The 24,200-nt window shown below is 38.3% G+C and overlaps 4 pseudogenes; 1 reads left to right on the top strand and 3 right to left on the bottom strand.

The window, feature by feature from the left end:
- Positions 1 to 3,933: 3,933 nt before the first annotated feature.
- On the bottom strand, positions 3,934 to 4,052 carry LOC112477438 (annotated as a pseudogene).
- A 1,780-nt stretch (positions 4,053 to 5,832) lies between these two features.
- LOC102877973 lies at positions 5,833 to 6,870 on the bottom strand (annotated as a pseudogene).
- Positions 6,871 to 11,261: 4,391 nt separating this feature from the next.
- Positions 11,262 to 13,088, bottom strand: LOC102877726 (annotated as a pseudogene).
- Positions 13,089 to 23,942: 10,854 nt separating this feature from the next.
- On the top strand, positions 23,943 to 24,061 carry LOC112477435 (annotated as a pseudogene).
- The last annotated feature ends 139 nt before the right edge of the window (positions 24,062 to 24,200 follow it).

The raw sequence follows: 24,200 nt of genomic DNA, 5'->3' as shown, positions 1-24,200 counted from the left end.
AAACCACAGTACCAGGCTGATGGTACTGATATATTTTGCCACTAGAGAAAAGTTTGCATTCTAGAATTTTTAAAAATCAGAACCGGAGTGCAAAATATACTTTTTTATATGGCTTCTTTCACTCAGAATAATTGAGATTTGTTCATGTTTCTGTGTGAGTCAATAGTTTATTCCCTTTAAATGCTTAGTAAGTTTGTAATAATTTCCCAAAAAGTACTACTTTATCGAATTCCACAAATTTTGATACTCATTCAGTTCAAATATTTTTAAATTTTCTTTCTGATTTCTCTGCTCATGGGTTATTTAGAATTGGTTTACTTTAAAATATTTGGAGATTTTCTAGATATCTTTCTGCTATTGGTTTCTAATTTAATTCCATTGCGGCCCTGGAACATAGTTTGTATGACTGGAATCTTTGTAAATTTATTGGCTTGTATTATGGCCCAGAATATTGTCTATCTTGGCAGAAGTTCTGCGTGCACCTGAAAAGAGTGTGTATTCGGGCGTAGTTAGGTAGAGTGTTCTATAAATGTGAATTAGGTTAAATTGGTTGGTAATGTCTTCCTTACCTGTACTAATTTATTGTCTACTCATTCTGTCAATTATTGAGAGAAGGATGTTAAAATCTCCTGTTTTAATTGTGGGTTTTTCTATTTCTCATTACAACTGTCAATTTTTGATTCAGGTATTTTGAATCTCTGTCATGAGGTGTATGAATATTTAGAATTATTATGTCTTCTTGCTGAATTGATCCTTTTATCATTATTAATTAACTCTATCTCTGGCAGTAATTTTTACCAGAGATAGAGTTAATTAATAATGATAATTTTAATCTACTTGTATTGATATACTAACATAACCACTTAAACTTTATTTTATTTTAGTATTGTATACCTTTTCCCTACCCATTTAGTTTTTCTTTTACTAATTATAGACTCACGAAAAGTTGCAAAATAGTACAGAGAGGGTTACATGTATACTTAGTTTCTAATGATTACATCTTTAGTATAATATAAAAACAAGGAAATTCATAGTGGTACAGTCAATAGACATTATTCAGATTTCACCAGTTTTTACATGTACTCATTTATGAGATGTGTGTGTAGTATTGTATGTAATTTTATCACATGTATAGATTCATGTAACTACCCCATTTACTTTTTTTAAACAGTGTTATTGAGATATAATCACCATACAATTTGCCCAATTATATATACAATTCAATGGTTTTTAGTAAGAATTGTGCAACCATCACCACAATCAATTTTAGAATGCTTTTATCAGCCCAAAAAGAAACCTAATACCCATTAACAGTTACTCCGCATTTCCACCCAAGCTTTGCCACTCCAACCCTAAGCATCCAGGAATCTACTTTCTGTCTCTATAATTTTACCTATCCTGGACATTTTATGTAAATAGGACCACACAATTTATGGCCATTTGTATCTGATTGTTTTCACTTAACAGAATGTTTTCAAGTTTCATCTATGTTATAGTATATATCAGTCTGTCATGTCTTTCTATAGCCAAATAACATTCAATTTTATGAATGTACCATGTTTTGTTTAGCCATTCATCAGTTGATGGACATTAAGTTTTTTTCCACATTTTTGGCTATTGTAGACTATGCTGCTATGGCATTCATGTACAGATTTTTGTGTGAGCATATGTTTTCACTTCTCTTCAGTACTGTGTGTACCTCGGAGTAGAATTGCTGGGTCATACAGTAACTTTATGTTCAACATTTCAAGGAATGGTTCCATTATTTTATAGTCTCACCAGCAGCGTATGAGGGTTCTGATTTCTCCACATCCTCACCAAAAGTTGTTATTGTCTCTCTTTTTTATTTTAGCCATCCTTATGGGTGTGAATTGGTATCTCATTGCAGTTTTGATTTGCATTTCCTTAATAACTGACGTTAGGCATCTTTTTATGTGCTATTGAACATTTTTATATCTTCTTTAGATAAATATCTCTTCAAATCCTGTACCCATTTTAAAATTAGGTTACTTGAGTATTTAATGTTGACTCGTAATAACAGTTCTTTATATATTCTGGATGCTAGACCCTTTTCAGATATATGGTTTGCAGGTATTTTTTCCCATTCTGTGAGTTGTTTTTTTACTTTCTGGATAGTATCTTTGAAGCACAAGATTTAACAATTTTACTGAATTTATCTATTTTTTCCTTTGGATGCTTGTGCATTTTGTGTCAAAGCTAAGAAACTATTATAGCATAAGAACTTTGCAACAATGTATTTTCCATTACTCCCTTCTTGGCCTTTGAGTTATTTTGTCATACACTTCACTTCTATATATTATTTAATTCTACAATTCATTGTTATCACTTAAACAATCAATTTTTTTTATTCCCAAACTTTTTGTGGGAAAATATATACGTAACAAAATTTACCACCCTAACCATTTTTAAGTGTACAGTTCAATGATATTAAATACATTCATAATGTTGTGCAACTACTATCATCCATCTCTAGAACTCTTTTCATCTTGCAAAACTGAAACTCTAGACCCATTTAAGAAAAGCTCCCCATTCCTCCTCTCTCTCAGCCTCTGGCAACTACCATTCTTTTCTGTCTCTATGATTTTGATTCCTCTAAGTACCTCACATAAGTGGAGTCATATAGTACCTATCTTTTTGTGATTGGCATATGTCACTTAACATAAGGTTCTCAAGATTCATCCAAGTTATAGCATGTCAGAATTTCCTTTCTTTTAAGGCCGAATAATACTCTATGGTACGTATATACCACATTTTGCTTATCCATTCAGCTGTCAATAGGACACTTGAGTTGCTTCCACATTTTAGCTATCGTGAATAATGTTGCTATGAACATAGTGTACAAATATCTTTTCAAGATTCTTCTTTCGATTATTTTGAGTATATACCCAAAAGTGGAATTGCTGGCTCATATTTTTATTTTTTTAAGGAATCACCATACAACTTTCCACAGCAGCTGTACTGTTTTATACTCCTACCAATAGTGCACAAAGTTACCAATTTCTCTACATCCTTACTAACACTTGCTATTTTCTGGGGTTTGTTGTTGTTGTCGTTGTTGTTGTTGTTGTTGTTGTTGTTGTTTGATAATTGACTTCTAATGGGTGTAGGTAGTCATCTCACTTTTGAAGACAGTTTTCTGAAACTAGAATTCTTGGTTTTCTTTTTCTTTTCTTTTTTTGGAGGGGGCATCTATATTGAAACTTTATTATAAAATTATAAAGCAGAGTTCTGTAACAAAAAAATGCACATTTGGGTTTATTTTAACACTCAAGTAAATCTGAAACGATCTTAATATAAGCCACTTGGAGTAACACATTCACATCCAAAAGATTTCAACAAATTTATATAATATATATTGAGTACTAATTCCTGTACAACTTATTCTTACTAGTTTAGATCCAGGTATTCCAATGTATTATGAACCAGTCAGCTCTTTCAAGTCTTTGAAAATAAGTCCCAACTGAAATTTCTGAACAATCACAGCAAAAGCCACAGAATAATTGGAAGAATTAGATGTTTCCATGATAATTAAGACCAAGGCTCTATGACGGACAGGAAGGAGCATTCAAGGATAAAAATCAAATTTTTTCTACTTAGGTTAGATAGTAACTTAAATGAGATCTTGGAATTCCCAACTTTTATTTAATATAATAAGAAGAGACCAAAAACAAAATAAAATCAGGGTTGCTTGACACCTTTTACCTTACATGAAAACCTTCACCAGTAGAGGTTAGAAGAGATCAAAGCAAGTTTTTTCTCTGAAGTGAATAAATGGCATCAGTTCTAATTCTGAGGTTATTAACCAACCATTCAGATACTATTTTTAACTCATGTCTAAGAGGGAAATTGTGAGGAAGGGAGAGATAAGGCTTCAGCAGAGAAAGCAAGTTTGTTGTTGTTGTTGTTTTTAAATGCCTACAGCACCTGGTATTCCTAGGTGGTCTTCTGTCCAAGTACTAACCAGGCCCAACCTTGCTTAGCTTCCGAGATCAGATGAGATTGGGCACGTTCAGGGTAGCATGGCCCTGGACTCAAGAAAGCAAGTTTTAAGTAAGGAAAGAACCAGCTTCTGCCCTGAAGTTATTGCTAGATCTTAACTGAGTTGCATATATATAGACCTGTTTCACAGTGCAATCGAGAAGTAACTGAATCCTTTGCTAAACTTGTAGGCATATAAACTATAGTATTTACTGTCCCACAGAAAGATGTCTCCACAGGGAAATCTCGATTTCCTCAGTTCCTACAAAGGCTATAGCCCAGAATCAAATCATCCAAGACTTGGTATAATGTCGAGGTTAAGTGGCACAGTATTTAGCTGATAACTACTTTATGAAATTATTCCATTTCCCCAAAGGGGATTAGTGGTTGATGATTGAGGGAAAGCACAAGTATGTCTGTACCAATAAATAAGTCCCCTTAGAGGTTTCCTACTGCTTTCCAGAGTCATGAGTGGTTCTTCTAGTCTGAGATCTTGGCTGCATGGCGGGAAGGAGGGAGGTCTGCTAAGGCCCTCAGGTGTTTACAGTTTGCATAGTTCATCCATTGGTAATGGCAACACACATAGCTCTTCTGAGAGCATGTATGTTTGTGCTTGGCAAAGCCAGCTCAGCAAACGTTTCTTTAGCCCTTTGGCTTTTCCTGTGGAGTAAGGACTCTAAGAGGGCCCAAGAACATGACCTACTCATTCCATGGTACTTCCTAAAGGGCCTAGAGAATGCTTCTTCCTCACCTGCCTCCAAATCCAACTGAGAAAGGAAGGGGAGTAGGGAGTCTCCACCAACTTAAAGAATTAGGACTTCCAGCTGTCTGCTCAAGGGCTGAAATCAGCCTCATTTAGTACCTTCTGATCCTTCTTAGGTGCTCTGTGTCTTACATGTTTGGTCTCCAGGAATTTCATGAGAAGTTTGCCTAGAAAAGAGCCGAGTCTCTTTGCCTAAGTCTCTATGCCTTCAGTGAGAACATGTTTAAAACCTCCATGGGAAAGAGAGGGACTTTATTCTCAGAAGAAAGTGGTTTTAAATTCTTGTCTATTGGAGAGGTCAAAGTTAAGCAGAAAGCCATTGCTTCCACCCAACACTTTCCCTTTCCTCATAAACTAAAATTAAGGATGGTGCAAAGTCAGGCCCTAAGAGAAGAAGCAGAGATGATCCATGCACCATCTCTCACACACAGAAACTGGAATTTCTCAGCAGTTTGGGAACCAGATGCTTTGTTGGCTCCCAAGGTCAGGCGAGGAGACGGATAGCTTCCAATCCTAGCACTTAAGGAGGGAACTTTCAATGACTTTGAAGATTTTCAATAGCATTCGTGTTTTATTTCTCACCGGAAATAAGTTTACTGGTCCAAATTCTGTCCTAAGGAGGATCACTATTGGTCTGGTAAGCTAATATCTTTTTGGGCTGAAGAAACAAACGGATTTTAAGCAATGTAGCAAGAAAGTTTAACAAATGTAGGTTAAAGCATGGAAAGCCAGAGAGACCAAAAATAAATCCAATTGTGCTAGGAAGGAAGAGAACCATTTCTACTTAGGCCTTCTGATTGGTGAAATACAGGCAAGCAACTCAGGGCGATGGGTGGGATACAGGAGGGAGGAAGATGTGGTCCAAGTTCTGGAAAGTTCTCTCTTCATCAGTTACCATCGTCCCCCAAAATCATTCAAACAGGGACTTGCCAGTTCAATCTGTACCAGTTCTCACTGCCTTGGGCACTGCCAGCCAAGAGGTCAAGATAAGCATGCCCAGAAGTGACATAGCATCTTGGGTAATATTGCAAATTTTCTTGTTAGTTTGCCCCTCTGTAAGCTGGCCAACTCTAAGCCCACTCATTCATGCACTTGTCACACTTGGCACAGGTTACCATATGGCCACATTCCAGCAGAACACAGGCAATGGATGAGTCCGCACAGATCCTACACAGGTTCTCCTCCAGGTTGGATGGCTCTGCTCCTCCATTTTGGTCTTCAACATGACACATCAGGTGCTGGAGTCCTTTCTGATCTTTGTACAGCTGCATCACTCTCTCCATCAGCTCCCACTTCTCACAGCAGCCCTTGTAGTTGATGAAGTTGCGAGTCAGGATCTCTTTCAGCTGCTTTATAGTCAGACCTTCAATGTCTTCCAGGTCAGTCAAGTCAGACATGGAGGCCCTTTGTTCCCAGGACAAAGCTGTCCTCTGACTGGGTCTCATCCTCAGCAGGTACACTGACTGTACTCTTCAGAGTGGCAGATTCTTCTTGGTCCTGAGACACAGGACCATTAGACTGCAGATTCTCCTGAGCCTGGGCTGAGGGAACAGAGGAAGTATTTGCCAGTGAAGAAGGCAGGTCGGGTGAGGTAAGAGTTACTGTGCTGGTGTGAGGCTAGGTCAGGAGGCCTGCTGCTCAAGGAAGTCTGGGGACAAATTGAGGACACCAGTCCTGCCCTCCTGGGAGATTACAGACTGCTGGCCAAGCACCAAGAATACCAGCTCCTCTTTCTCCTGGCACATTTCAGTAGAGATGTCATGGAGGTTGAGATAGTTCCTCAGGTCCTTCACCTTTATCTTCATGAGCTCCTCCCACTGAAAGGCTGTTGCTTGGAATCATTGGCAGAATGGACAGAGGCAGGGCCCATTTCCCACTTGGCTCAAACAAGCCATGCAGAAATTTTTCTTACAGTCCAGGCGGGTCTGCTCCCTGGCAATGTTTGTAAAGTGGGCCTCCCAGGCCTTACAGCTTAGTTCCGAGCCTGTTGGGGAAAGAAAAGAATTGCACCTAGGGTTGGAATAGGCTTGTGTCCTGGCTCCCTGGAGTGGTGGGGCCTCCTCAGGGTGTCCATCCAGGCAGAACCAGTTGCAGCAGGTTGCCCACATGATAAAATCTGCAGCAGCAGCCTGACTGGCCTGCATCTGAGAGGGGAGAGAATGGGCCAGACCTGGGCCTCTGACACCTCAGGCAAGGGGAGTTCAGGCTCTGCCACAGTGGTGTCTCTGGGACTAGGGGATGAGGAGGCAAGTGGAAGGGGAGGCGGGTAGGACATCCTCATGGCTGCCCTAGGAAGCTGGCTGACGGTATATTTTCTTGTAGCATTTTGAATATATCGGCCCACTGCCTCTGGCCTACAAAGTTTCTGATAAGAAAGTTGCTGGTAATCTTATTGAGGGTCCCTTGTATGTGACACATTGCTTCTCTCTTTCTGCTTTCAAAACTCTATCTTTGGCAGTTTGATTATAATGCGTCTCTATGTGGGTCTCTTTGAATTCATCCTCCTTAGAGTTTGTTGAGTTTCTTAGATGCTTGTATTTATGCCTTTCATCAAATTTGGGGAGTTTTCACTCATTATTTTTTCAAATATCTCAGCCCCTTTCTCCCTCTCTTCTGAAACTTCCACAATACATATGTTAGTTTGATTGATGCTGTCTCACAAGTCTTTTAGGCTCTGCTCACTGTTCTTCAATCTTTTTTACTTTCTGTTCCTCAGACTCCATAATTTCCATTCACTGTTTCTTCTGCCTGCTCAAATCTATGAATCCTGCTAGTAATTTTTTTTTTATTTCAGTTATTATACTTTTCAGCTCCAGAATTCATTTTTGGTTTCTTTTTAGGTTTTCTATCTATTGATATTTCCATTTTGTTTAACCATAGTTTTCTTGACTTTCTCCACATCTTCTTTTAGTTCTTTGAGCATCTCTGAGACAATTTTAAATTATTTTTCTAGTATATCTGCCATCAGGCCTTTTTCAGGACTAGTTTCCATTTTTTTCCTTTTAATGGGCCATACTTTCCGGAATCTTTGTATATATTGTGATTTTGTTGTTGTTGAAAACTGAACATTGGAATCTAATAATGTGGTAACTCTGGAAATTAGATTCTTCCCTTCCCCAGATTTGCTGTATTTTGCTATTGTTGTTTTTTCATTGTTGCAGTCTATCTCTGTACTAAGGATCAGCCTAGGTGTAAACTTAAGATCTTCTCTTGACTTTTCTAGGCCAGTACCTTTCTCTGGGCACGTGCGGTCATGTTCTATTTTCCCCATATATGCAGTTGCTTTAGGAGGTCCTTGTCTTTATTGTCTGATTACCATAAGTGGAGAAGAGGGAAAAAAAGGGGTTTCTAGCCCTTTAAATTCTCTGGAAGTCACTTCAGCCAGATGAGGAGGGACTTGTAACAATGGGGGAAGGTGCAACAATGGTATACTATGTCTTTGTCTGCACCTCTATGATCAGAAGTAGCCATCATCAGAGCACAGTTCACCAATATTTGGAGGGGAGGGTCCTTTTTGCCTACTCTGGATCCCACAAGCTGTCTACAAACTGCTCCTGGAACATGTGCACAGTTGCCTGCCATGGGACTGAGGGTGGAGAATGGGTAGCTGCTACTGTGTTAAGAGCTAAAATTAACCAAAATTAACTTCAATTCACTCTCCAAGCCTTCCCTTGGAAGTTGCAAGCCTTCAATATAGACTCCAGAGCTCCAAAATAGTTACATCAGATTCTGCCAGTGCAACTTTTTCTAACTGGGAAGACAGATCTCTAGTACTTCCTGGTCCACCATCTTTTCAGAATTTTCTCTAGCTTCTTAGACATATGGAATACAGTTATTACTGTTTTAATATCCTTATCTACTAATTTTAACATCCATATACTTTCTGAATTAGTTTTGATTAGGCTTTCTTTTCATAATGGATTCTATTTTCCTACTGCTTTGTATGCATGTTAATTTTTGATTGAGTGCCTAGACATGTGAATTTTACTTCGTTGGGGTCTGTATATTTTTGTATTCCTATAAATATTCTTGAGATTTGTTCTGTAGTGTAGTTAAATTATTTGGAAATATTTTGATCCTTTCTTTCTGGGTCTTGCTTTTAAGCTTGTTAGTTGGGGCCAGAGCACAGTTTAACTAAACTAGAGCTAATTTTTTCCCACTACTCAAGCAAACTCTTCTAAATAGTCTATCCAGTAAATTACGGGGTTTTTTCACTCTGGCTAGTGGGAACAGGCACTATTTTTGGTCTCATGTGAGATTCGGAAATTGCTCTCAATCATTCAGGTGATTCTTTCCCCAGTCTAAGTGGTTTCATCACATACATGCACTAAATACTACTCAGAAGACTCAAAGGGAAATTTCTAAAGATCTCTAGAAATCTCTTAGAAATCTACATAACTCTCTCCTTTCTAGTACTTTGCCCTTTGCTCTCTAGCCGTCCTGGCTTTTATCTCCTTAAGTCAGGGTGACCACCAGGCTCCTCCTAGTTTACTACTTGTGCCATGACTTAGAAATTCTCTCCAGGCCATAAGCTGAAACTATTATAGGGTTCACTTCAATTGTTTCTCATCTTTAAAAAATCACTGTCCTTTGTTAGCTGACCTCCAATGTCTTGAAAACCAGTTTTTCATATATTTTGTCCATTTTTTTTCCTGTTAGATTATATCAGATCCCTGTTACTCCATCTTGGGTAGAGCAATGTCCTACCTCTATTCAAGTAGGACTGGGAAGAGGCCCTGATATCTTAGGATTAGGGTTTTCATTCACAGAGTGTGGGCATAGTTGAGAAGAAGCTCTTACACGTTTTTAGTCTGAAATGAAACCAACTTTGAAGATAATAGTGAAATCAAATTTGGAGCAGGTAAGGCTAGGCCCAATCAAATACGAGTAGAGAATTTTCATAATTCCAAGCATTGGGAGGGTTAATAGAGTAAACAGGAGAGAAGCCTAAAGCTATGCATGTTAGATCATGATCCCAGTTACTATATTTCCTTACTTTCTGACTGACACTTATTGTCAATTGACAAATTTGCTTCCAGCAAAATTTTAACTTGCTGAAAATCTGTACGTCTTATGCTGCTTTGGATTTGTTGTGTTTTTTAATTTTGTATTGTTATTTCATTTGTTGCATTATTTCATTCTTTGCACTTTATAGTGAGGACAGGTTAAAACCGAATTAGGATAATGAAATTCTGGCAGTAACTTCAAAGGAAGAAAAACACATTTTCTAATAACACCTCCAGGGCCACTTAATTTTGCTATAACTTCTCTTCGTAGTTCATTGTCTCATCCAAGGGATAAGAAGCTGCCACGTTGGTGAATTTCTCAAAATTCTTATATAGAAGAATGAACAGACATATTTAGCATTGTTCCATATTAGAACTAGAATGAATTAACAAGGAGCCTGTTACTTGTTTATAACACTGTTCCTTCATGATGGAAAATTTTCCACTGGGCAATTAGTCACATAAAGCAATAAACTTGGTCAAGCCTTTTTTTAATCTTAGTCATGTTAAAATTTTTCTTTATTTTCCATGTATATAATTTTATGTACATGCAAAAAAAATTATACAAGTCTCTTTTTACTGTTTTTCAGTGCACACCGAGACTTCTTAACTGCTTTATAAAAATGGTCAAACATTTTTCTGTATGTTTTCTTATTTAACCCTACTTCATAAAAACCTATTTAAAGCAACTGGTATAACTTTTAGTTAAGTGCATAATGATACTGGAGATGTGGCATAATTATTCAACTATTACTATTGATGACATTCATGTTGTTTCAAGGTTTTTGAACAGTAAATAATACTAGTTTCTGTAACCTTTCTCATTAACTTCTAAGTATTTTATACATTTGGCACTAGGAATGGAATATTTCTATTTGATTTTTTTAGGTGCCTATTACTAACATAGAGAAAAGGCATTGATTTCTAAATGTTTTAGAAATCTACAAGAGGTTGTCTCTGAGAAAGGAGAAATAGAAAGTAAGGGACCTGGGGACTGTTGTTTTTTGATAACATATAGAATTAAATGATTTTTTAAACCATGTACATGTATAATTTTGATAAAAAAAAAATACAAAGTAAATGGTAATGGGGCATCTCTATTAGTTTCCAAATTTAACTGAAATGCTACAGTGTTTTACCATTTAGGATAATATTTACTATTATTATATTTAAATCATTTCCTGGAATGCTTATTTACTTATTTTTATTATTTATATTGTTATGCATGTATGCTGACTTCTGTCAAAAAAGTTTTCAGCATTTATTAATAATGAAAATCCTAATCTGATCATAATTATAGTGATTTTCTTATTAAACCACCCTTGCCTTCTAAAAATAATCTTTACTTAGTTGTAGAGTATTATACTTTTGTGCACTGATGAATTCTCTGCTAATATTTTATTTAGAATAATGGCCCACAAAGTAGCTTTTGTTCCAGTGGTTAAATGATAATTATTAACAGTGTGTCATTGATCACAATAACTAGAGAGGTGCTAGAGGTGGTGAATTTTGCAAAGAGGGAATTGGTATCTGCAGCCACTGGGCCCAGGGATCCAGCCACCAGGGTAAGGCAGCTCTGTAATAAATAATTGGGGGCAATAGTGCTGCTTTTGCTTCTTTTTGGCAGAAACTTGCATCTTCCTTGCCACCAGCATTCCATAGAAGGAACTCATGCTCACACTGAATGAACGTGATCTACTCGTCCTTCTCTTCCTGTGTGGAGAAAGAGATCCAGTACACTATGTGGCTCCCCTCAACCACCCAGCCATCTGCTTCTGCTTTTGCAGACTTTGATAAGCTACCCATTGTTGTTGGGGATGTAAAGCTCAAAGCAGTTTGGTTGCCAAGGGTCATCCACCTCTCTAATGCTTAATTCTCCTGAGAGATGATTCCTCCTGGCTCCTTGTATGCCACGTACTCAAAATAGAGGCAGTTGTCTGTGAGGAGCCAGCCCTCCCTGTCCCAGTTGGATAAGGTGTAGGTCAGATCATTCCCATTATCCTCAGGAATCTTGAAGGGCTCATGTTCCTGAGCAGATCCTCAGCAGGTCCTGCCCTCGTTGATGTCCCAATCTGAGGCCACAAAGTGCTCCAGGTCCCACTTGTTCCAGACGTTGAGATTGTAAAGGCTGGTGTTTAGCACGGTGAGGGGGGGAGGGACAGCATGTAGCATGTGTCCATTGACTGGAAAACTGTGAAGTTGCACAGGTAGTAGTATTGCTGGCAGGAGGCTTCCATCATCTATCTGGTCAATCTTCTTAGACCACCAGGGAGGTGGGAAGCTCCGTAGAAATTGCATGAGGGCCTGCAACAGGTTGAGGTCGATGAACTCCTGCAGATCCTCAAAGATATGGAGCACTGCCAGACTCAGTTCTTCCTTTCCCCAGGTATTCCCCCATGGCTGTTTCATTCAGGCCCTTGACCTTGTATAGGAAATGGGCAATCTCCTCAGGTGTTTCTGGAGAAGTTCATTCTCCACTAAGAACTAGATGCCCTTGTAGGGTCCATGTTGAAGTTCGTTCTGCCCATTGCCATTTTCTGGCTCCATTGTAAGGTCTTTCTGCCCTCATTGGCCTCTACACTCTCCCCTTACTCCTGGCTTCACTGAGATCCTTCTGCAGATGCTGATCTCTACCATCAACTCTTACTTGCTGGACAGGACGTTCTCCAGCTCCATCAACTCCTCAGAGTCAGGTCTGGGGGCTCATGGACACTGTCCTTCCTCTGTGGCGGTTAGGAAGCTGCGTGGGAAGTCCAGGGCTGTCCTGTGGGTGTAGTCTGGATCACGTTGGCCTGCGAGTTCCGGTGAGCCGGATCAAATGCGCGGGGAGTCACCGCCAGCCGCCTCCTCTGTGACAGTACTCAGCGCTGAAAAGACTCCCTTTGTCTCCCAACTGCCATGCCAGTAAGGAGTTCTGCATTTATATAAGTGAGATTTGTCAATAGTTGTATTATACAAGGAAAAAGAAAACTATAGCATGCTATATTGGAGAAGCTGGAATAGCTAGTGCTGAAAAGATGGCACTTAGCATTAAATATTTACAAGCAAGCCAAATAAAACAATTTTAAAACTCTAAGCACTATGTTCTATGATCTCACCACATCTGGCATGAAGCTTCAATCAAGGTAAATCCAATAATATCACAAAATCGTAAGTTTATTACCTTTAGAGTTGGCATCAGGCAACCACAAATCTCCCTGGCAATGGGAAGACATTGAACCTCTTAGATATTGTCAGGTTCCATCCCTAAAGACTATCAGCCTTGCTAAATTTTAAATGAAATGCTTTCATATTTTATCATTTTACGTACCATTACCCATTCATGTAAGCATGGGGAGCATTTTAATTATTTTAGCCAACCCACAATACCACTATTTTCCATGAAAGCCCATTTTGAACAATAATCAACAATTAACAATCCATTAATATCTCCAATACAAATTAATTTCTGACATTAACTAGTTTAATAAGCAAAATAGCTAATATTGATCAGAGTTAAGACAGCTGAAGTGCTTTTGGTAATCCCTTTGGAGTGTGAATTCCCAATTAGAATGCTAGCTGCACCTAGAGTATTATTTTAACATATCCATATTTCACTCTCTGTACTAAGATATTTTAAACTGAATTATAGATATTGTAACACCAGATTCAAAGTCTGCCACTTAATAGCTATGTGATATTGGATATGAATGTCATTTGACTTCCTTGAGTCTCAGTTTCCTTAAGTGTAAAATGAGGATAATAACCTCACGGAATGGTGAGAATTAAACAATGGATATGAAAAGGCATTATAAACTCTAAAATAGTCTGCAAATGTTAGGCATTATTATTGGATAATAATACCTCAAACAGAGGTTAGGTTCTGTTGAGGTCCTTTGAGGAATTTTCCATTACATGGAAGGTTAGGTGACCTCTAATGTTCACCTATTGTAAATATTACAGTTTTGATATTCTCTTTGCTTGTATACAAACACAAGGAAAAGAGCAAAGTAAGTTATGGGGTTCTTATCCCAGAAGGCCAAAATAATTAGACTGGCACTGGGGCTGTAACCCTCACCTATGCTATTCCATTGGAAGATTATCAAATGTGGACAAACTTAATAGATTTAATAATAACAACAACGAACATTTAACCAGTGTTTATTATCTTCCAGGCAGTGTGCTAATTAAGTACATTATCTTATTTAATCCCCACAATAACCCAATGTAGTAGGTATTGCTTTTAAGCCCATTTTAAAACAAAGGAACTAAGGCTTAGAGAAATTAAGTTAACTGCCCAAGTACTAGTAAAGAATTTAAATTTAGCTGTTCTTGAGAACTTATACTTTAAACATAGTAGTTAGTATGTAAATATATATGAATTACATTATATAAAACATGTAATATATAAAAGTAAACATGAATTACATATTATCTAATATATATATATAGCTACATGAATTTTTTCTAACATTCTGGACTTAATAACAAGGTGGGCAGACAAAATGCATGCTGTCACCTTCATTAAAACAAACATACATAAACTTTCAATTAGTTTTCCTGAAATTCAAGAATTAACTCACAAAAACTTTGTAGAAGCATACCTATGTTGTTTTTTCCCTGTCTCATTTAATGTTTCCTCTTTTTCTTTTTAGTTTTCTCTTTTCCCATGTGTTGTAGGTTGTCCGCAAAGATAGCTACCAATACTTCCTGCCATTCCTATATATGCATGCTGCTCTTCTCATCAAGAAGTGGCATCTATTTCCCTACCCCTTGAATCTGGACTGAACTTGCTACTTGCTTTAACCATAAGAATGTGGTGGAAGTAAAGCTGTGACAGTTTGGAGCTTAGGACTCAAGAAACTTGGCAGCTTCTGCTTGTCACTCTCTTAGAGTCTTATCAAAAAAGTCCAGCCATCCTGTAAGAATATGTAGTGAGAAAAGCTCCAGCTAACAGCAGGCACCAAGTGACCAGTGTGTGAGGCCAAATCATGGATCATCTTGATTTAGTCGAGCCTCCAGATGACTATATCACATGAGTGACCCCAGGAGCAGAAAAACCACACAGCTGTGGCCAGCCAACCCACAGAATAGTAAGAAATAAAAAACTGTTGTTATAAGCCACTAGGTTTTGTGGTGGTTTGTTACGCAGCAAAGGCTAACTGAAATATGATAGGCCAGAAACATTTAGACAGAATGGCCACATTCTTGGGAAATGTCTTTAGGTAAAGAGATGACTGTTGGCTATAAAAGAGCTTGAAGAGTAAAGTAAAATATGTGGCTGATTTGGGTTTGTCTTATCCAGATACAGATTTTCAACCAAGAACTAGCATAAAAAAAAAAAGAAAAACAACTACAGATTTTCAACCAAGAACTAGCATTAAAAAAAAAGAAAAACACATATAAGAAAATAAGAATGTGTCTCATTTTGTCCAATAATCCATCTGCTGTACCTGAGCCAAACAGGAGAACAGGTTCTCATATATAAACGTCTTATTCCTTGAAGTTGGCTTTATGGTACAAAGAGGCATCTTCCCTCTCCAGAGAGTTAGAAACCTACACTTACTAGATGGAGAATATACCAAAAGATCAAGCTTTTTAGGAGCTGCATTTGGAACTGCAACCAATTAGCCAATTGTCCATGAAATGGAAGTTAAAGCCAACAAAATATTGTTTTAAAATTATCTGAGAAAAAAACATTTTTAATTTTTCTATATTTCTTAGGATATATTGAGGCTCACTTTTCTCATTATATTTTACCAATGACATTATTAAAATGACACCTCATTTTCTCCAAGCCCAGCAGGGAAAGGAGGCCCTGAAGTATTAGAAGAAATCATTTTAAAAGTAGAATGTTTCAACAACAAATTGTAAGCATTGAGTAGGCAGTGCTAACTTTACCAGTTATCTCAAAATTCCAAATGTGACAAACACCTGTCTTTCTCCTTCCCTCTTCCCCGCCCCCGATTACTGCAGAGAAAAGGAATATAAGAAATTGAGAGTTGCTTTTCATTAAGTAAAGGAAATAAGGCTGAAGGAAAAACCTAAAGGTGATCTTCAAATACAAAAGAGAGGCATCAACTTTGTTTCCAAAGACAGAATGTGAAGCGGAAAAATGGTGATTGAAGGAGGTAGATTCAAAGAGTTCTTTTTTGAGGAATGGATTTTCACTTCTCTGAGGGAGCTAAAGTATGCATAGGAAAATGGGTGAAATTACTTTCTTGATTTTGTCATGTGTAAGAATTTTTCTCTCTCTATATATACTTTTTGGGTTCTTAAAATGAAGATTTTCACACATAGAGAAAAATAGAAAGATTAGTACAAAGAATAGCTTTACTCCTTCCAGGACCAACAATTCATATTTGCCAAATTTACTGAACGATGTCAAAGAAAATTACAGATGTTAAGATGTCACTGCACTTCACATCTTCATCAGCATTCATCTCCCCCCTCCCCCCAAAAAAGCCAACATGGATGGACCTAGAAGGTCTCATGCTAAGTGGAAGAAGTCAGAGAAAGACATATATCATGTGATTTCACTTATATGTGGTATCTAAAAAACAAACAAAACAGAAACAAACTCATAGATACAGAGAACAAATTGATGGTTGCCAGATGGGAAGGGGGTTAGGGGAAAGGGTGCAAAAGGTGAAAGGGATTAAGAAGTACAAATTGCCAGTTATAAAAATAGTCATGAGGATACAAATTACAGCATAGGGAAAAGAGTCAGTAATATTGCAATAACTATGTATGGTATCATATGGGTACTAGATTTATTGGTGATCACTTCTTAAGATGTATAAATGTTTGTACACCTAAAACTAAAATAATATTGTATGTCAACTGTAATTGAAAAATAAATTGAAGGAAAAAAAAGAAATTTAGGGTAAGTCACACCTTAAAAAAGGTCACAGACTTCTCTGACCACATTTAGATAATAAAAAAAAAATCTCAATTCAGTTATGGAAAAATGCAATGTTTAACTCCAAAATAAAAAAACAAGTATTGTTTTACAAAACCGTAATGCCATAATTAAACCTAACAAAATTAACAATAATTCACTAATCATTGAATAATAAATCTATGTTCAAAATTCTCCAATGTGATTTATAGCTGTTGTTTTTCAAACCAGCATCCACACATGAAGATTATTATTTTCCACAGGTTTTTGATTTCTGAATTAATCACAAAGATTTCTGACCTCTGTCCCAAGAGCTGACTCTGCAGTCCCACTGATTTATTGATAGCGTTCTTAGAAATAGTCATTAAATCAGATCTTTCTCTGCCTTTCTCTTTTGGTATAACTCTGGGTTAAAGAGGCAACCATTGCCTAGATCCAGTTAGTGACCTTGACTGGGAAAGTATCAGCTCCCAGAGGACACAACTTAAGAAGAAAAGTTGCTAACTGCTGTTGGCCACTGTATGATGGAGAGTTATGTTAGGGAGCAAAAATAATCATCTTTTTCTATTTAAAATAAAGACTAAAGGACTGTGGTTAGAAATTCACAAAAGCTAGTGTCTCCAGCAATGTTACAAGCCCTTAAGAGTCATTTCATAATAAGGACTCTTGACTTCCCCACTGAGCATTTCTGGTAATTTCTATTATTGCTAAACATCAGTGCCTCCACCAAAATCACAGGGAGGAACCACAATGCTGGGAAGTGAACAGATCCATTAAAATGGGGATTACTTTAATGGGGCACAATTCCTGTTTCTCTATCCAGGAGACACCCTAGCCAGAGGCTAAAACTGAGCAATCATTTTACCCTTCCTATCTTATTTAAAAAATCTTCCTTCACTACTTCTCACCTCAGTTACTGTGAAAAAACACTAAATACTGAAAACCTAAGCACGCACATGCTAATCTGTTGCTGTCATTGCTATTTGCAGAATAGTGGACCTTGAGAAAGCCCTAAAGGAAGAACTTAGAGATGAAGGAGCTGGAATTCACACAAGCCTCTGCCCTTGGCCACCCCAAAGCTCCCCCTTCCACTATGCCTTCCCTTCCTCCTTGAAAGCAAAAAATATAATCAACAGTAGAAATTACATACAATAGGGTCTGTATTAAAGCTGAATATGATGGCCAGAACTCCAACGGCTATCTTAAACCCTAAAAACAAGGGTCCTGGGGATGGAGGAGTGGAAAACTTAAAAGCCTGTATTCCCAACTATATCTTATATTCTCCATACCATTTCCAGACTGCGTGTGTTTGTGTGTGTGCACACGTGCGCACACTTAGCAATTTCTAAGTGGCACTTAGGAATGTCCTCAATTTCAGTGAGGATGAGGGTATCCCTGCACTATTCTTGCAGTTAAATATTTCTTTATGTAGCCTCACATTTTGCAAACTTTGGGTTGCCCTAGAAAACTAAAGCTCAGTGTGATATTAGTATGCTCATTTTAAGATATGGTATTTAAAAACTGAAATACATTGAGTTAAATTACAACTTCAGGATCACTTCTCTAACATGAGGAATTAAACTGATGAATCTTGGATGGGAATATACTGGTATAAAGTTTGACAGAAGATAAATCTAGATATAGAAATGATTTATCAATTGTCACATTTATTCCTTCTCTTTCCTCATATTGATGAAAGCTATTAATATCTGTTAGTATTTAATAAGTTTTCTACTCATGAGCATCAGGCAATAAGCCATACATGCTGAACAGAAAATCTAAAAATGTAAGGATTCTTTGGCGTTTTCCTGAGGGTTTCACCTATAAAGAAATATATGTTAGGTATTATGAGGGAGTTAGATATTAGTTTTATTTCCATGTTGCAATATCTAACAAATCTGGAAACACAGAACTCAATGATCTGAGGTGCTCTAAGGTAAACTTATTTCCCTTATGGATCTGGCACCTATACATTCATTCAACAAATTATCAAGCAAGAATTAAGATAAAGCCATCAGGAATAACATCATTCCTCTGAAGACCACTGTCAGCATCTGCAGAAGTCAAGAGAGTTGTCCATGGGCTAGAAATTAAGATTGCTCCTGAATAAGCCTGGAGGTTCCTGAGACGTCAAGAGAGACTCAAATTTGTGCACTTTAATACATATTCTTATAATAAAAAAAGAAAAGAGGTAGTCAGTATGCTCAGGATAAGAACAGCCCCTCTATACATTTCCCTATTGTCTTCTATCAGTGGAGATCAAGTGAGAACCCCAGAACTACACATGTCCTGGCAAGATTACCCACTCTTCTCAACATTCACAGGCTCTCTACTAACATCCCTTTTGAGATCATCATGCCCTTTATCCCTGTTCATGTCAGTTATCACTGGAATCCAGGATCTTGTGATCATGCCTTATATCCTGGACTCTAATAGTCCTACAATTTGTACATCAGGGCTCCTAATTCCATTTTACACCCCTTCCCATCTCTTGAAATCCTTTCACAACTGAACTCAAGATACCTAATATCCTGAATATCTTCTCTGAATATTCCTTTCACCTTCTTGCTCTAAAAGCAACCTGGCTCTCCTTTGACGGCAACGTTTTTCCTGAGGACATATTGTATGTAGTTATCCCTCCAACATCCTTTGGTACCATTGGGCCTAGAGGCAGAGTGTCCTTTTTATTTTTTAAAATTTTTTTCCTTTTTATATATGTTATCAGATTATACCACACACCAGCCCTTCTTATAATTTATTGCCTCTTTCTTTAGGTTACTTCTATTCCTTTAGACTTTAGGTCTTGGCTCTCTATCACTCTATGCAAGGACAACTATCAAAATTCTTGGTGATTTCAATATTTCTTCAATACCTTGGCACTTTAAGTCTGAGATGAGGTACCAGCATAGTTGGGTTCTGCTGAAAGCCCTCATCCAGGCTGCAGACTGCTGACTTTTTATTGAATCCTCACATGGTGGAAAGAGAGCTCTCTGGAGTCCCTTCTACAAGGGCACTAATTCCATAGATGAAGGCTTACTTACTTCCCAAAGGCCCTACCTCCCATTACCATCACATTGGGGGTTAGGATTTCAACATAAAAATTTGGGGGGAACACAAAATTCAGTCCACTGCACAAATCCAGAACTGTAATGTTCCAGGATTAGAATATCAAAATAGTTCAAGCTATGTACACTACACAAGAGAGCCTCCTTGGAATTTCTGGCAAAAACCCAGAGTAGGTAAAATGCTGTACTTGCCTTCTCTCATGACCACATCAAAATTACAAAACTACAAAATACCCATCATTGAGAATTGCCTGAAGTCTAGCTGAACAGACATCCTACAACTAAGGACATACAGAAGAAGCCACCTCAAGACTAGTAGGATGGGCAGAGATGCAGAATGGGCTGATGCCACACCAACAAGTGGTAGTTAAAAGAAGGGATATCTCAGCTGCAGAATACCACCCTGGAAGCCCCACACCAGACTCCCCATCCCCAGCTCAGGGTTCCATGATGAGAAGAAAAGACCCCACAACTACTGGCTGTGAAAAGCAGCGGAGATTATGGCTGAGTGAGACGGAGGGAGGGTGGAGTCCTAGGAGTTCCTCTTAAAGGGCCCACACACTAACTTACTTGCTGACAGCCTCACTCACTCTGAGCTCCGGTGCTGGGGCAGCAGCTTGGGGGGTGGGCAAGGACACATGGGGGAGGACCTGAGTTCTCTGGCTTCAGGGTGAGGGCTAGGGGGGCAGTTTTTTCCCAGACAGAAACCACGGCTTCTTTGTTAATCCCTCCCACCTCCCAGCATGCAGACCCAGGCGGCTTCCATAACTGAGTCTCTGTCAACCTGGCTAACACTGGTTGCCCTGCACTAGTGATTCTCTGAGAACCCCATCCACCCACCCAACTTGCAGGCCTACCCAAGACACTTCCAGTGGTTTTCTTTCTATACCTGTTCTGGCTCATGCTCTGGGCTTTCCTAAAATCTTTCGAAAGTTCACAAACCCCAAACAAGCAGCATCTGGCACTGGTGTGCTCTGTACCTCTTGCGGAGCAGCCCCAAGCCTGGCACTAACAGCAGCTAGCATTGGTACACGGCTTGGCCTTTAAGGCACTCCCAAGCCCAGCACACATGGCAGCTATCTATGGATTGCTTAGTGGCTCATGCTAGGTGGCTCATGCTGGGCAGGGCACAGGCTGTGGCTGAACTTGGTCACTGGCAGTGCCCCTTCCAGGAGGCCCCAGGGTTGGCACACCCAGTGGCCAGCTTTGAACTGAACCAGAGCACCATCCAGGGCTGCATCTGAGAATGACACACCCAAAGGGCAGACTGGGCAGGCACCAGAGCCCTGCTAAAGTGAATCCTGCACTATAGGGTCAGCCCCTGCACAACAACTCCTCGACTGTAGTCAATAGCCAGTCCTCACAACCAATCAGTCCATGGGTCAATCCCTTCCACTGACATGCAAACAGCAACCAAGGCTCAACTACAACAGGAGGGCACACACGCTCCAATACAAAGGGAACACCTGGAGCACCCAGCTCAGGAAACCAGGGAGACTGTGCCACTGGGCCCCACAGGACACCTACTATACAAAGCCATTCTCCTAAGACTGGGAGACATAGTAGCTCTGGCTAATACATAGAAATAAACACAGGGAGTCAGCCAAAATAGGGAGACAAAGAAACATGTCCCAAATGAAAGAACAAAACAACGCTCCAGAAAAAGAGCTAAACACAATGGAAATAAGCAATCTACCAGATTTAGAATTCAAAATGCTGGTTATAAGGATGCTCAATGATCTCAGTGATAAATTCAACAAAGAAATAGGAAACATAAAAATGGAGATAGAAGACATAAAAAAGAACCAGTCAGAAATGAAGAATACAATAACTGAAATAAAGAATACCTTAGGGGAAATCAACTGTAGATTAGATGAAGCAGAAGATCAAATCAGCAATTTGCAAGATAAGATATCAGAAAACACCCATCAGAACAGAAAATAAAAATCCAAAAAAATGAGGATAGTCTAAGGGGCCTCTAGGACAACATCAAGTGTACCAACATTAGCATCAGATGGGTACAAGAAGATGAAAGAGAGCAAAGAACTAAAAACCTATTTGAAGAAATAATGAAAGAAAATTTCCCTAAAATGGCAGAGGAAACAGACATACAAGCCCAGGAAGTGCAGAGAGACCCAAACAAGATGAACCCAAACGGGCCCACACCATTAAAATGTCAAAAGTTAAAGACAAAGAGGAAATCTTAAAAGCAGAAAGAGAAAAGCAATTAGTTACCTACAAGGAGGCTCCCATAGACTATCAGCTGATTTCTCAACAGAAACTTTGCAGGCCAGAAGGAACTGGCATGAAATATTCAACGTGATGAAAAGCAAAGGCCTACAACCGAGATTACTCTACCCAGAAAATCTATCATTTAGAGTCATAGGACAAATAAAGAGCTTCCCAGACAAGAAAAAGCTAAAGGAGTTCGTCACCACCAAGCCAGTATTATAGGAAATGTTGGATGGACTTCTTTAGAAAGAAAAAAGATGAAAATATAATAATAAAATGGCTATATCTATGTATCTATCAAAAATTGCTTTCAATGTAAATAGATTAGGTGCTCCAATCAAAAGATAGGGTGGCTGAATGGATAAGAAAACAAGACCCTTATATATACTGCCTCCATGAGACTCACTTCAGATTGAAAGACACACAGAGACAAAGTAAAGCAATGGAAAGAGATATTTTATGAAAATTAAAAAAAAAAAAAAAGCTGGGGTAGCAATACTTATATCAGACAAAATAGACTTGAAAACAAAGGCTATAACAAAAGACAAAAAGGACCCAGTAAATGCACTTTTGGGTATTTATCTGAAGAAATCCAAAATACTTCTTCAAAGGGACAAGTGAATCCATATGTTCATTGCAGCATTATTTACTATAGCCAAGTTATGGGGGCAATCAGGGTGTCCAGCAATAGATGAATGGATAAAAAAGAGGTGGTACATATACGCAATGGAATATTACTCAGCCATAAAAGAATGAAATCTTGCCAACTGCAACAACATGAATGTACGTAGAGGGTATTGGGCTGAGTGGAGTCAGACAGAGAAAGACAAATGCCATATGATTTCACTTACATGTGGCTCTAAAGAACAAAATAAAAAACTCAGAGATACAGAGAACATTTTGATGGTTGCCATATGAGAGGGTTTTTTGCGGGGAGAGTTAAAAGGGAGAAGGGATTAAGAAGTACAAATTGGTAGTTCTAAAATAATCATGGGGATGTAAAGTATAGCATAATATAGTCAATAATGTAATAACTATGTATGGTGTCAGATGGGTACTAGATTTATTGGGGTGATCACTTCATAACTTACATAAATGTCTAATCACTATGTTGTACACCTGAAAACTAATATAATATTGTATGCCAACTGTAATTGAAAAGTAAATTAAAATAAATTTTTAAATACAATAAATATATGTGTGCTCCTTAAGGTCAAGCCTAGAGTTTTTCTGTATATGAAGGAGTTTAAAACTTATTTATACACTAGTTTAAAAGCCGTTAGACTCACTTTCATCCTCTTCTCTTTTTCTAAGCCTTCTCTCTATTTCCTTTGGGTTTTATCCTTCCCTGCTTCATGTCAGACCTTATCCTGTCTTCTTTAATCCCTAGCTTTCCACAGGCTTCGTCTCTTACCCTTCAAACATAAAAAACAAATGAAAACAACCTCCTCATTCCTAAATAAGCCACAAAAATAAAACCTTTCACTCAACTACTAAATATATACAATATTATCTCTTTTTACTCCTCCGTCTGTCCCTTTCGGTCTCAGCTAATGGTGTCATATTTCACCCTATCTCCCAAACTAGAAACTTCCTTATCTCTTCTCCCTTTTCTAACTGGTCTTCAAGGTCAGAAATTTATCAAATTTCTGAGTGAGCTTTTCTCTTCACTCCCACAGCTATTGCTTTAGTTTTGGGTCTACTGTCTTTCTTAAACTACTATAGCTAGTCTGTCTACAGTCTTTCTCCACTCCAGATGGCAAATTATAGTCCACAAACATTTTCTGAGCATCTACTATGTGTCTGGCCTTGGAAACATAAAGAGAAATATGACACCAGTCCCTATACTCAAGAAATTTGAGTATACTCAAATTTACTCAAATTTCTTGAGTATACTCACACTACAGCATGAGTCCCACCATTAAAAACTTCTCTTTGACTCATACAACTCAATAACAAAAGAAAAACCAAATGATCCAATCAAAAGATGGGCAGTGGTCTATGGCCATGCCACCCTGAACGTGCACGATCTTGTCTGATCTCAGAAGCTAAGCAGGGTTGGGCCTGGTTAGTACTTGGACAGAAGACCACCTAGGAATACCAGGTGCTGTAGGCATTAAAAAAAAAAGATGGGTAGAGGACCTGAACAGACACTTCTCCATATAGGACATATAAATGGCTTACAAACATATGAAAAGATGCTCAACATTGCTAGTTATTAGGCAAATGCAAATCAAAACCACAATGAGATACCA

Source organism: Pteropus alecto, unplaced genomic scaffold, assembly GCF_000325575.1.
Source record: "Pteropus alecto unplaced genomic scaffold, ASM32557v1 scaffold433, whole genome shotgun sequence".
In the NCBI taxonomy this organism is placed as follows: domain Eukaryota; kingdom Metazoa; phylum Chordata; class Mammalia; order Chiroptera; family Pteropodidae; genus Pteropus; species Pteropus alecto.
Note: the sequence above shows the minus strand (reverse complement) of the source record. Positions and strands in the feature narration are given on the sequence as shown.